The 15,154-nt window shown below is 28.6% G+C and overlaps 1 long non-coding RNA gene across 1 annotated transcript; it reads right to left on the bottom strand.

The window, feature by feature from the left end:
• Nucleotides 1-9,535: 9,535 nt before the first annotated feature.
• LOC140173304 (uncharacterized) lies at nucleotides 9,536-10,322 on the bottom strand. Its single transcript, XR_011861827.1, has 2 exons — nucleotides 10,115-10,322; nucleotides 9,536-10,036 (listed from the first exon to the last, which is right to left on the bottom strand). It is a non-coding gene; the product is annotated as an uncharacterized lncRNA (long non-coding RNA).
• Nucleotides 10,323-15,154: the final 4,832 nt, after the last annotated feature.

Below are 15,154 nucleotides of genomic sequence, written 5' to 3'. Positions count from 1 at the left end.
GAATTCAAATTCTAATATTTATTTAAATAGATTGGATTAATAAGGTAATAATTAGACCAACCCAACTTAAATATATATATATTTGGAGGGGATATTATTTTATGTTACTGACACCCGTCCAAATATTACTTCCTCCATGACCTTATGTACTGAGTAGTATTGTTTTGACCAAAGTAAATTCCATGCCAACAAAAGAAGCCAGCAAAATTATGAGAATGGAGCAAAATGAGCATAGTTGAGTTTTTGGAATCTTTATTTTACTTTATGTTGACTATAAAATTAATGTTCAATCACTCATAATGCTAGATAGCATATTTATGCTTCAGCCTCTTGCTCTGAGCATGTTAAAATTCCCGCTTAAACAATTTTAGAGCATTTTTTTACCGTAAATTTCAAAGACAATTAATTAGATTTTTTTTTAGAACAAAAAGAAATTAATAACTTTAAACCCTACTATATATATATATATATATATATATATATATATATATATATATATATATATATATATATATATATATATATATATATATTGAATTAGGATTTAGATCTTCTAAATTTTGAGTTTTATTTTAGAAGATAAAATATGATCTCTTATAATTTATTTCATAAGTGGGACCAAAAGAAAATATAAAAGATAAATTATTCAAAGATAAGAGATAATATTTTATCCTCTAAAATAAAAATTCAAAATTTAGAGGAGCCAAATTTATTGAATTATATCAAATAAATATAGCTAACTCCACCAAAAACAAAAACAAAAAAACATCTAGCTAAGTATAAAAGAAAAAGCCTTTTTCTGTGTGAGACGAGATAAATCAGTGGTAGGGGACTTGACTGCATAAACTATAAAGTCAGCAATTCAGTAAATTATGTGACTTCACATTATTAAACGATGCAACTTGTTATATCCACAGCACATATCAATCAAATTCACACCTTTAAAATAAAATTTAAGTATAATTTTATTGCATGCACTATGCAGACAGGCATATTATTTAGAGAGTACTTTCTAATATAAGTATCTCTTAAATTTGATTTATCATGATGTGAAAATAATAAAAGATAGAGAATGACGAGGAAAAGGATGTAAACTCATGCAATTTTTAGCTAATTTTTTTAATCTCGCATAGTATATTGCTATGGTTTTAAATTATTGTTATTTTTTAAATTCAACGTGAAAAGGCTCATTTTTATTGATATGGAGGCTGTGTGTTATCTGGATATAGATGCATGAGAGCGCAATGCAGAAATGTGGGGCAGCTTTTTTTCTAATGTCAGGTTCTACAACTCGGATGGTCCGAGTTGTTTGGGCGTGCTGTTTTACAAGCAAATCGGTAGGTCCGATTTAGGAAAGGAGAGATGATGAAATTCTGGATGATTGAAATCGTACCATCCGAGTTGCTAGAAGTGTGATTTTTTTTTTGGTGTTGTCTTAGGAAATCGGAGGATCCGACATGCTATTTTTTATTATTTTTTTGAATTCATTAAAGGTAATCGCATGGTCCGATTTTGTTGGCACTTTAAATAAAAGTTGGTGAAAAGTGCATCAGAACAACAACTCTCTCATCTTCTTCGTCTCCTTCTTCAACGGTCCTCTGGTTTTTAGTTTCTCTATTTCGTCACTTGTTTAGTAAAGGAGCCAAAAATCCAAAACTCAAATTTATGAGTTTGTTAATGTGATTGAGAGAAATGAGTGACAGAGTGCTATTGAAGGTGTATTATTTCGGTCAGATTTTATTACAAACATCTGAAAGAGTAACGTTTGTTTGTGAAAATCCGTTAGATTTGGTGATTCCTTTTTCAATCTCATTTGAAGAGCTCAAGGGTGTGATCTGTGAAAAGATTCATTCTGAGAGGGCAAGAAGGATATCATGTGTTCTATACAGAAATCCTATACAAGTGTTTGGTGGATTCGTGCAGTTTCAAACCAAATATGTAACGGACGAAGCGAGCATGCAAGATATGTTTTCCATGTATATTGAAAATCGGAGTCAACTCTCGTTCATAGAGTTGTATGTTGAATTTGAGCAATCTGAGGCCGATCGGAATATTCTACGGGAGGATTACAATAGTGCCAGTGAAGAAGAGTTCGAAAGCAACTATGAAATTGTTGGTCCAGATGGAGATGAGGTTCAAGGTAACGGAGCTATGGCTCCGGATGTGTCTGATGTGGCAACTGCTCTGGCAAATGATGTGCCATTTGAAGAGCCATCATTCATGCGAGTATTGGATTTGGAAGCCATGCATGTTTCGGAGTTTCCGGATTATACCAATGCAGATACGTAATTCTCCGTATTTATACGAGATATTAGAATTTTTTATTAATTTATGTTGATAGCTGGACCAAGTAGCTAACTTAGGTTTGAAAATATACTCGATCAGTACGCGTTTTTGTTTACCTATTGGTGTATTTAACTTTAAGATATTAAATTTATAAGAGAGTTATTGATTTACTTGAATATAAATTAGAACGTATTGGTTAAGTAGTAAATTAGTTAAATATCCGTTAATATTTATTAGTTAAATTAGTAAATTAAGTAATTATAAATTGAAATTTATTAGTAAATCAATAAAATTAAAATTGGTTAAATTGGATTTTATTAAGTAAATATACGTAAATTAGTTAAATTAAAATAAAGTCAATTTAAATAGGAATTTATTGGTAGATTAAGTGAATATAACTAGTAAATTAGTTTAGTTAAAATTGGTTACGTTGGAAGTTATTAAGTCAATATAAGTAAGTGAGTTAAATTAAAATTTGTTAAATTGGTTAAATACAGTTAAATTAAAATTAAGTCAATATAAATAGGAAATTATTAGTAAATTAAGTAAATATAACTAATAAATTAGTTAAATTAAAATTACTATCTGTTAGTAGATTAGTTGAATACAAATAAGTATTTGTTAGTAAATTATTTAAATATAAATAGTTTGTAGGGTTTTATTATAATTGATATGTAAAATTTTGTGTTACCTTTATATTCGAATGTTTAAATATTTGTGTTTTCTAATTTGGTTGTATGGCTGTTCTGCTGGCAGAAATTCTTTTTCTTGCAGATGGTGAATTTGCTGTTGGGATGGAATTCAGTTCCAGGGAAGCTGTTATTAAAGCGATAAAAGAGTATACTATACGGAGAAGCGTAGATTACCGGGTGTATGAGTCTGAGCCGTTGACATTTTATGCGAAGTGTACAAATCATTAATACATAAATACTATATACAAACCATAGTCGAGATCATTGTTAATACATAATAACCCTAAACCCTAAATAGTACAAGTCATGCATACATAATGACCAACACATGCAACGAACTGTAAACATTGTCCACATTTTCTAAAGCATAAATAAGAGTATTACACCACAACTACTTTCTCATTGTCCACTTTACATCATTCACGAAATTCTTGCATTTTTTTGCGACCTTTTTGAACACAGATGGCGTGTAGCGTTTAGCGCTACGACGTGGTGGATCAATCCTTAGATTGTAACCTTTGCCTTTGTTATCCGGAGTTTGTGACCGGCCTGTATACAAAATAACAACAACAATTAAATATGATGACATTAGGTAGTCAAACCAACATGGATACCACTTATGAACACAAAATGAATAGCAAATCAAACATGTAGAGCAAAATACGAAGCATAATACCATCATTGCGGGATTCCTCATCCTCATCGAACTCCTCTATTTCGTCCTCATCATCATCGTCCTTGTCATCCGGGTCATCTACTAGATACGCATTAGTCTCTTGCTCGAGTGGGTTAGCATCTTCTTGCAGTGGTCCCATGTCAACACGGTTAGGATTTTGACTATTAAGAACTCCGCGTCCACCTACACTTCTACTAGAGTCAACTGAGACGAACCCTCCGGAAGCGACCGATGAGGTATGGCACGGGAGCCTGGCATCCAATGAATACCTACCTACCAAGAACTCAGGCTGGTTGCCATATTGTGGTGGTCCTGCATCTCCAGCCATGAACTCAAGCAACTGACTAAAAGAACCTCCTTCTCCGGGTTCAAACTGTGACATACCCCAACATGGTTGAGCCATTGGAAATGACGGGGAGAACTGTGTCTGAGGTACATACTGGCTTGAGAACTGAGGTTGTTCTTGTGGAAGTGGATTCGAAGTAGGAGGTGGCACCGACTGTGGCTCCAATTCCTCATTGTCATTATCCGCATCCTGACTATCCTCATCCATACCCTCACCACTTTCATCCACATCCTGATTACCCTCATCCATATCCTGATTATCCTCATCACTTTCTTGACCCACAAGATTCGACAAGTTCAAGTGGCCTCCATATTTTGACCGGTACCAGTACATATAAGTTTCCAATGGATGTTGTGAAGGCATGGGAAGCTCAGAAAGAACATAGTGATACCTGTTTGTCCAATGCATAACCCAATTTGAATGAGTCGGTGTTGTGACCCAGTTAAGATTCTTAGGACCAGTCAAGACTTCTCCATGCGCCTTGTCCAGATTCTGCTCCTGCTGAGGTACTCTCTGAACTAAACCGAACTGTCGCCTATACCTATCGGTAGCATATCACTCGATACATTCAAATGACACCAACGGAACAGTAGCGGACCACACAACCGACTGCATATAGATCTCAGGAGGAATTATGTTTGGATCCACGCGATCCACAGCATATGCAACCCACACAAACTGGGAAAAATAAAAGAAACTCATGATTACAACTCAGAATATCAAATTCAATAAAAATGCCTCATAAAAATGCCTGAAAATCATAAATCTTTAATTAAAACACACCTGGCCTTCCTGCAGTTCATCAAAGGCCTTCCTAAAGTGAGCTAGATTCAAATATCTATATCTTCGGTCACCACGCTCCCAGTTATGCCACCTAATATCATATATTCAATTAGATAAACTGAATTTTAAATATAAAGCTACGGGTAGATTGTAACGTAACATTACCTGTTGGCTAGTGGAAAACTGTGGGGTTCTCTGGGGACCGGCGATAGATATGGCAGTCGGATCCAAGCCCAACCGAGCAGAAGTGTTATTGGACCATCTATTTCCTTACAGTTATAACGAGATGCCCTGCACAACCCCCTGTATAGGTGTGCTAGGCATGCCGAACCCCAACTATAATGTCCAATACTGGCAAAATCACGAAGCAAGGGAAGAAACTTCCAGTGCACACCTGCTCCAGATTTATCCCCAGACAATATCGTCCCGATGAGCAACATAATATGGCACTTCACATACCTCTGTATACTTAATTCATCAGTCAACTGAATGTTTTCTTTTAGTTCGCGAAGCCAAGTCAGTTTTACACAGCATCCTCTACACTCCGACTTACGCGGTGCCACGCCAAATTGAAGCAAACATTCTGCCTCCAACGCTGAGAAACTACTCATTGTCATCCCAGTAACTGGAAGACCATCCGTCGGGAGACCAAGAATTATAGCCACGTCTTCAAGAGTTACGGCACACTCACCAATTGGAAGGTGAAACGTATGTGTATTTGGGTGCCACCGTTCTATTAGAGCATTCACGAGTGCTTTCTGATTTTGTACGACACCAATTTGAGATGCATGATAGAATCCAGTAACTCGTAAATGGTCCTCCACCCGATCGTTGTACCGATCCGGCAGAATTAGATTGTCACAGGTCAACATTCTTAATTTCTACAAAAAAACATAACAAGTTATTAGTCAACTCACAAACTATTGCTAATTTACTACTACAAAGCAATAATTTTTAAACTACAGACACTTATTAAGAAAATCTTCACAACTAACTCAACAACAAATATTACTTGAAACCAAACATCTGTTCTAAATTATTTGACTAAAACAAATAATTACTACTTCCAAAATGAATTATTAATAACATTAACTAATAGATACAAATACATAGATAATACATATATATACATACTTTCCAAATCAAATCTCAATAAAATTAGTAAATTAGAGATGTTGTTTGTTTTTTTATTTACGATATATCAATAATTTTTCTGAATAATAACATTATTATTATTTGTTTTATTAATTACCTATTAGCTATTACTTAAATAAATTTAAACACAAATTTCAAAATTTTTAAAAATATTAATAATTATATTAAATATCTTCTTAAATTCATTTTCTGATAACAATAATAATTAACTGTTCTAACAATGATAATTACAATTAACTAAAGTAATACGTTTTTCTAAATTAATACTAATAACCATTCAGTTCTTATTTATTACTATGTTCAACTGTTCATTGTGGCCACAATAATATTGAATAATATTGTAACAATTATAAATAGTTAAAAATTTATAAAAAATTTCAAAAAACAAATTGTATCCAAAAAAATTTTAATAACAGTTCGGCACTTCTCTTTTTATTTTTGTAATTTATTTTCTAACTATTTAATATTTCACTTCTACCGAAATTCTAAAAATTATAAAAAAACATTAAACAAATTAAAAAAAATATTGCGTTTCTATTTTAACCACGGCAACAACAACAATTTATATACAGCATCATCATTAACACACTAACAATAATAATAATTAACACACTAACAATAATAATTTTTATACAAAAATAGTGAAAAAAATAAAAAAAATTAAAATTACTCCTAATTATTCTATATATATTTTTAAGTTCAGATCCTAACAATAATAATAACAATTAAATTTTTAACAATAATAACTATAATTATAAAAATTTAAAAAAATTTTAAACAAACTTACATAATCAGACAAACTGAAATAGTACATAATATATAGCTCAGGACGATCAACATCTTTAATTTTATTTTTTTTTAACATTTTTTTATTCTCCCCACCATGCAAACCACCAACACCATAGGGATGAAGAACAGCAATGGAGTTTTGGGGATGGAAAGTGAAAGTGAAGGCTCAAAGGTGAAACTCGGATGGTGAGAGTTATTGTTGCATCCTTTTTACTATGTATGTGGGGCACCATCTGGAGAGCAAGGGTTGAGTGCCGCGTGTCCAACATGCATCAACTCGGACCCTCTGTTTTTGCCATTACAAGTCGGACCGTCCGTGTTGATGGTGGTGTGTCGCACGGTCCGATTTCGTTGGCTTCCTGACACCACATTCATGTTCAGCACCCTCCCTTCCCATAACCCGGTTCAACACATTTGCTAGTTCCATATAAAAATTAAAAAGTGTAAAAAATAGTCGCGGTTCAAAATTGCCACAACTTTATTTAAAAAAAAACTAATTTAACAAATATTTACGGTTACTCCAATAGTCCAATGCTAGTTGAAAATCATCATTAAAATCAGGGGTGTTATCGATTTGGTTTGGTTCGGTTTTGGATTAAAAACCAACTGAATCGATATGTTCAGTTCCTACAGATACACAATTGTTCGGTTTGTTGCTTTTACAATAATTGAACCGAACCAACATCAGTTTGGTTCGGTCAGTTTTTTCGATTTTTAATTCTTAATGAGCAAAATATGAATCACAATAACTAGAGGTTCAAAATAATCAATAAACTAAAATAATAAGAGTAAAACATTGAAATAGTTAGGAGTTAGAGGTTTTTGTTGTTAGGTTAAAGGTTAAAATGATTAAAATATTGATATGGATGCATATTTTCGGTTTGGTTCGATTTCTATCGAGCCAACCGAAAATCGAACCAAACCAATTGGTTTTGTTAAAAAAAACTAAAAAAATTCGATTTTTTTTTAATTAATTGTTGTAATTTTTGGTTCGATTTATGATAATTTTCAGTCGGGTTCGATAACTTACACCCCTAGTTAACTGCTGCGAACTACTTACTGAACAATTTGTGTGTGTGTTTTTTTTTTTTGCCATCAAATTAAACTAAACACCATTATCCAGGAGAGGAATTTATATATGAACACACCTGTTTTGTTAGTGTTGATGCCCATAAAAAATATGGATATGATGACACATATTTATTGTATGTTTAGTTATTTGGACACAAATTTCATAAAAAAAAGTGGTACACAAATGAAAATATGTATTTAGTTTCTAGAATTTAATTTTAATGTATTGTGAGTATAAAATAATTTTATATGTGCATTTAATATTAGTGTAAAATAATTTTGTATATATATCTAATTATATAATGGGCAAAGTATTAAATTGGTTTCTTATATTTGGACATAATCCTGTTTTCGTTCTTAAGGTTTTAAGTGTCTTATTTGAATCCAAAAAAAATTTAATTAATTTTAATATAGTCCCACCGTGAGGTCAAAGTTAAATAATAAACGGAATATCCTATATGACAATAGTACAAGAACAAGACGATAATCTGGAAAATAAGTATTAGTTTCCATTCAAAATATTGAGATAGATAAATTAAACTTGAGATATATATAAATTTCATCATAATTTTGTCTTTATTTTTTTTATTTCTAATTTTATCATTTGTTTTCTTTTAAGTGGAGACTATCGTGTACTTATTTTAATGTGAAATTAATAATAAAAAATTGTTAAATAATAATTTAGTCAAATATATCAAATTATATATAACGATTCTTACTTAGCAACTTTGCTTAAAAAATAATTATAAGTGAGTTTTCGTCTTTCTTTTAACCCTACCATCTTCACTTCTTTCTTCCTTTCCCTATTCTTCTTACCCTTCCTCCATTACTGAGCTTTCTCTCCTCTTCTCTTTGCTGCCACCTCTCTTAGTATTCATTGGTCACATATTCCTTTGCCTCTTTTCTCCCTCAAAAACTTTGTTGTTGTTGTAGGGTCTTGTCACTGTTTCTCTAGCATCTCCTTCTTTTTTGTTGATTGCTGATGATTTTTGGTGGATGATAATGACTTGTGATGGTAGTGGTAGTGGCGTTGATAGAGTTGACATTCAATTATGATTGTGAATGTATTGTTGTGCTTAATTAATTACCAAACAAGATGTGAAATTTGGATACTTTTATATTAATGTATTTATTTTTTGAAAAAATATAAAGAGATAATGAAAATATTAAACAATGTGAATAATAGATATATTGGATGTTCAATTCAATAGATATACAAATAATTATGTTGATTATTTTTAATTAGATGGTTATTTTTTTTATTATTCTTAATTGGATGGTTATTTTTTTATTCGATTTACTCATACACAATTAACAATGGTTAGATGTTCAATTTACTAGGTGTGCGAATGATTATCAGGTTTATGAAGTAATTTGGGGATGGAGTATTTTTTTTTTACTTTATTGGGTCAATTCTAGAGCCCATTCTTCACATTATTTAGAAAAGTCATTATCTACCTAACAAAACCATTATTTTTTATTATTTTGAGAGAACAACTAAACATATTCTATATATAATTATATATACACCGCATTTATATATGTCTTGTGTATATATATTTTTTTAAGTATTAGAAATGATTGATAAACCTAGAGGAAAAAATAAAAATTGTCTTTTATTTACACTCTAAAGAAAAGGTATACACAAGAGATCGAAGTGTACAAAAAATTGGTGCGAACATTATTTTTGTTTACAAAATGGTTGAATGAATGAACATATGTATAACTCAGGTTCTCTTAGTAAGTAGCATTTACACTTTAATTGTTACTAAAAAGATATTTACAATTGTATCAAATATATGCATTGAATTCACTCATCATATGTTAAGTGCTAACTTAATGAAGAGTCAAGTTTAAATTTTGACATGACATAAGAATACATAAAATAACATAACATTTCCTAAACTCAAGTCTATGTACAATATCATTATTTAAAAAAAAAACACTATTAATTCATGACTTTACTAAAGTATGAAAACAAGAGGGGAAAAAGAAAAAGAAAAAGAAAATTATTTGAAGGTTGTAGTAGTCAATACTTGCCATATTTGTGCCAACAAAGAAGCATGACTATACATCTTCTAGCAATATAGAACCTGGATTTGTGCTCCTTTACCATGGCAAAGCACCCTTGATGCCTTTCTGAATGTACATAGCCTCCACCACCACTAATCCCTCCATTATTATTATTATTATTATTTGTTCTACGTGATGCACATTGACCCATCTAAATGATACAAACTATATCCAAATCATATATATTATATTTATATCTATAGATATAGAGATATATATAGAGTACTATGAATCAAAATAAACCTGGCTTGTATTGGTTTGGACAAGATAGAAGCCCAAAGGAATCTTAGCTTGTTTTATGCAACTTCAATTCTGTTGCTTTCACATATCTTTGTGTGCTTCAATTCTCTTTCTCTATCTATTTTCTTCATCAAACTTGAGACTATTCGATTGTGGTGTATTTATATACTTGAAGCCACATAGAGATGTCTTCTAAGTTATTATGTTCTAGTATTTGTAGGTATAGCCTTTTGCGTCAAAGCAAGCTTTTTTCTCTTGATTATATGTGTTTAAAGGGTTACCATTATACAAAGAATTGTGTTAACACTTTAAGATATATTAATTTTATTTAGGTATAATTATTCTGTCAATCTTTATAATTTTACCGTATTTTTAATTAGATTTTTATATTTATTTATTTTTATTGAGTTCTTATATCATATTAGATTTTGTAATTAAATTCTTATGGTGACAAAAATATTAGAATTAACGGAATATTCTGTTAAACAAAATAAACATGCCTAATATTCGACTAAATATTATAATTTAATCAAACATTCTATCAATTTTAAGTTTTAACGTTTTTATCACAGTAAAAACTTAGTTACAAAATCTAAAATCTAATATAGTATAGGAATCTAATAAAAAAATATAAAATTTAATAAAATTATAAAAAAACAATAGAATAATTAAATATTTTATTTATTAATAATTAAAATAAGAAAAAAATTAAAGTACACTTGAAATTTAAAATTCAGTATTAGATAACACATTTTTATCTATATTTTATGTTCTACACAATTACCAAACATACATACATATTATTCTAGAGCACAAATATAATATTTGTTTATGGAAAAAATAGGGTTAGTCCACGCTTCCTCGAAGGTTTGGTTGGCACTTTGAAGATTCTTGGACGCGACAATTTTAAGCCTGCGTCATATCCACACTAACATTACACTTTGTGGGCCCTTTCATAAATTATTCCAGAAAAAAATATTATATATACTTTATAATATATCAAAAAGTAACACAAATATAATTTGTCATTATTATTTGATCATGTTCACTATCACAAATGATGATTTCATATTATAAAAGGTAGACACATTACATACACTTTGATTGTATGAATTACCTTATATTAACATGATATAAACTAAGGTAATTTACGCCTCATGTTTTTTGGGCACATGGAATTATTATGCATATATAGATACATTTGTGTGAATGACGGAAACATATAGTGCGAACTGCGAATAATAATATGTGGATTGGCATTAATTTATTTCTCTTCTTCTTTTGTTTTCTCTAATAATATATATAGGAAGGATATATATGGTGCGTAACAGCTTTTATTTGTTCATCATATTTGGTTGTTCTAACTAATTAGACACCGAGTTGTCTCTTATTATTCCCATAATTGAGTTTTGTGATAATACAATCATCAATCACTTGTTATGATTTTTATAAAAGTTTAGGGTATTTATAGCTGGATATCTCATATAATATATTTGGTTTTTATTATATATATTTCTTTGATTTTTTTTTTTTTGCAGTTATGTATTCTTATTTCTTCTAACACATTCTTAATCAATATAATTTTTTTATGTTAATATTTAATTATATTTTTATATACATAAAAAAATTATTTTTAGTGGCAAATATAAAAATTAATTATTACTATTTGTATAATAGATTAAATATTCAATTAAAAATATACAAATTAAATTATTTTAAATTTTAGATAATAAATATTAAAATTAATTATTAATAATAAGTTAAATTCTTTCATATGAAAATAATAAGTAAAAATTTTATTATTTAATTTTTTATTTACGTAAATTCTAGTCTTTTTAGCTGACTAGGACTTTTATCTTCTACGATCTTTTTGTAAAATTAGTTTAATTCTATAAATTTTTTGCACCATAATCTATAATATCATAATAAAATTGACGTAATTTTAAAAGATTTATATTCTCGTAACGTAATTACATATAAAAATACTAGTTTCATATATATTTAATTTTTATAAAATATACTTTTTTATTTTTTTTTGCATAGTTATGTATTCTTATTTTGATATTTCTATCACATTCTTAATCAATAATCCAATTTGCTAAGACCCCAGGGCATTTGAATTTAATGAATGATATTCCATCTATACAGTTATATCTCAAACAAAGTTTAAATAATTAATAATTTTTTAGTCAATAGTCCAATTTTTTATTCCTATTAAAAAAAATGCTTCATTAGTTTCCTTTTTATATTAATTATAAAATTATTAGTCATATAGGATATAGCATGGCTTCATATTTACTTAGCAATTAGCATTATTATTAGTATTTTCCTGGTAACTATCCATATATAGAAAACAACTTCACTTTATCTCTTGGCCATAATTAGGGTTATTAATTATTATGCGTATGGTATTTAGAAGTTTCTTCCTCCTTCTTCTTCCTTTTTTTTCTCTTTTTCTTTCTTCATTTTATTTTCTCTTCAAAATATAGATGGGCATACAATGTGCCTAATGTGTAATCCACTGTTTGGGAATACTCTATTTTTTTTTTCTCTTTTGCATTGATCTCTTCCTAGTAAAAAAAAATCAAGTTTATTTATTCTAAAACACATTAATTACATTAATAATTTATAATTTTACTTTATTTAGCTATCTTATTAGTATTATATATGATTGTATGGAGGCAAAATTTTATTAATAATTTTTGTTGTTATATATATAATTTTCATATATTATTAATGTAAAAGAGTTTTACATAAATTACTAATCACATATTATCGTATCAACAAAAATCATTAATTTTTTAGTTCACTACTTAAAAAGTCACATATATCTAAATCTTATTATTAGATAATTGAATAAATTTTTTTATAATAAAAGAAAGCTCAAACAGTTTAAGAATGAGATATGATAATATATACACAAAATATAATTAAATTAAGAGTAACAAAAATGTTTTAGTCTCTAATTAGGACTTTAATTGTATTTGGTTATAAGAATAAAATAAGACACAAGACACTGAAAATAAATACAAAGAATAAAAATATAAAAATTAGTAATTATATATTTTATTTAATAATAAATTAAATATAAAAAAATATATTATAAAAGTTTAATTTATTCTTTTTTTTATATAAAAATTTTAAAAAAGACAAAATATAATTATAAAAATTAATAGAAATAATAAAAAATAAATTGTGCATTTTATTGGTGTTTTTATATTTTTTGTAAATACACTAATTTAATATTTCTTGACACAATATCTATATCTATATTTTATCCGGAAATGTTTGGTAATAAAAAAAAATCAGCCAAAAACAGTTATAACTTACCTTATTTAACATTTATTAATTGTTGCGACAATTAATGAATGCTAAATAAGGCAAGTTCTGGGTCTTTTTTGCCACAATATCTATATCTATGAGTAAAGGTAGGGAACCAAAAGCATATCAGCCAAAACCCAGCCAAATACCTTTGGATGAATTCAAAATTTTTACGAGTTAATATATATGGATGTTTCTTCTACTAAGTATTAGAATGTTTCTTTTTCATATTAAATAGATGTTCTTTTATATATTTTTTGAATTTGTGATTGTTAGAAGTGGATAGATTAATGTGAGAAAAAAGAGGAAGGTTTTTATAGGTTTTAATTAGGTTTACTTAATCAATTTAAAATTTTTTAAATTTTGAATTTAAAAAATTTAAAATTAATTAATTATTGATATAAATTAATATAATTTTGTTTAATTTTTGGTTGATAAACTTTTGGTTCCTTATACTTTTTCTATCTATATTTATTTTATCTTGTCAAATATAATTATATCTCTGTATTTTTATCTCAATATCCTGTACATATAAACAAACACAACATTTATTATTTTTTTTTTAAAGGGGGAGAGGGGCCATGAAGAGAGGGATGGAAATTCCAGATGCCAGAAAGAGAGAAGCACCAATGTGGTGTCATAAATAGAGACGCTGAGAACCTGCAAACTGCAAACTGCAAATGAGATTCCATCTGCGAAAGAGAAAGAAAAAGGGTCGTAGATGATATTATGGTGCATTAATTGTTCCCATAAATACCATATCAACCTAACCGCCAACACTGTTTCATGAAGGAATGCCATACATAAAAACAAGATTCCCAATTGCAACAGAGATACTGCTTTGTCATATCGAGCAACACATAAGAGATTCATTATTTTTTTTCCTTCTCTAGGACTATTGCTACTAGTCAACTCCCTTCCACCTAAAATCAACAAAAGTCAAAAACTAATCGGTAAAAATTCATATGTAATTATTTTTATGTAAAATTATTAATTCAGTTAAATATGTCAAATTATTTAACAGTTTTTAATTAATAATTTTACATAATGACAATTATATGTAAATTTATAAATCTTGAAAATTCTTATTTGGTAGTTTAAATTGGTGTGTAATTATTTATATGATTTATATATCTAACATATTTTTCTTATGCAAAAGTTTTCTTTTAAATTCGAAGTATGGAATATATTTAAAAGAATGAGATATTAAGGATCAAAATTTAAGAATAAGTTTGGTTTTTATTTTTATTATTTTTTTAAGTTTTGTGTAAAAAATAAAAATAAAAAATATAATTTTATTATTTTTAATATTTTTTAAGCCAATATAATTTTAAGCCTTTTAATTTGGTCTTAAAAATTTTATTACTATGTCATAATCAATTATTTTAAAAGATTTTGTCAAATAAAAATGCGTATATATATGATACAATAACTCTAGTCTTATTTTGTAATTTCAAAGAAACACATGAAGAAATTATGGAGGAATTTCCAAATGGGAAGACCTAGCTAGAAGGCCAAAATGATAACAATAGAAGTAGGGTTGTTGTGGGAGCCAAATGAGGTTTTAGTTTTGATAGATAGTTCAAAGGCACAGTGACAAGTCTCAAGGTCAAGGGTACCTTGCCTATTAATGTTGAGGGCTGTCTAATTTTCAGAGGGGAGATTCCCTCATTTAATGTTATTTGTGGGTCTCCCTTTGCAATCACACTGCCAGTATCGCCA

The sequence above is a fragment of the Arachis hypogaea genome, chromosome 5, assembly GCF_003086295.3.
Source record: "Arachis hypogaea cultivar Tifrunner chromosome 5, arahy.Tifrunner.gnm2.J5K5, whole genome shotgun sequence".
NCBI classification, from domain to species: domain Eukaryota; kingdom Viridiplantae; phylum Streptophyta; class Magnoliopsida; order Fabales; family Fabaceae; genus Arachis; species Arachis hypogaea.
This window is presented reverse-complemented; position numbering and strand designations above follow the sequence as displayed.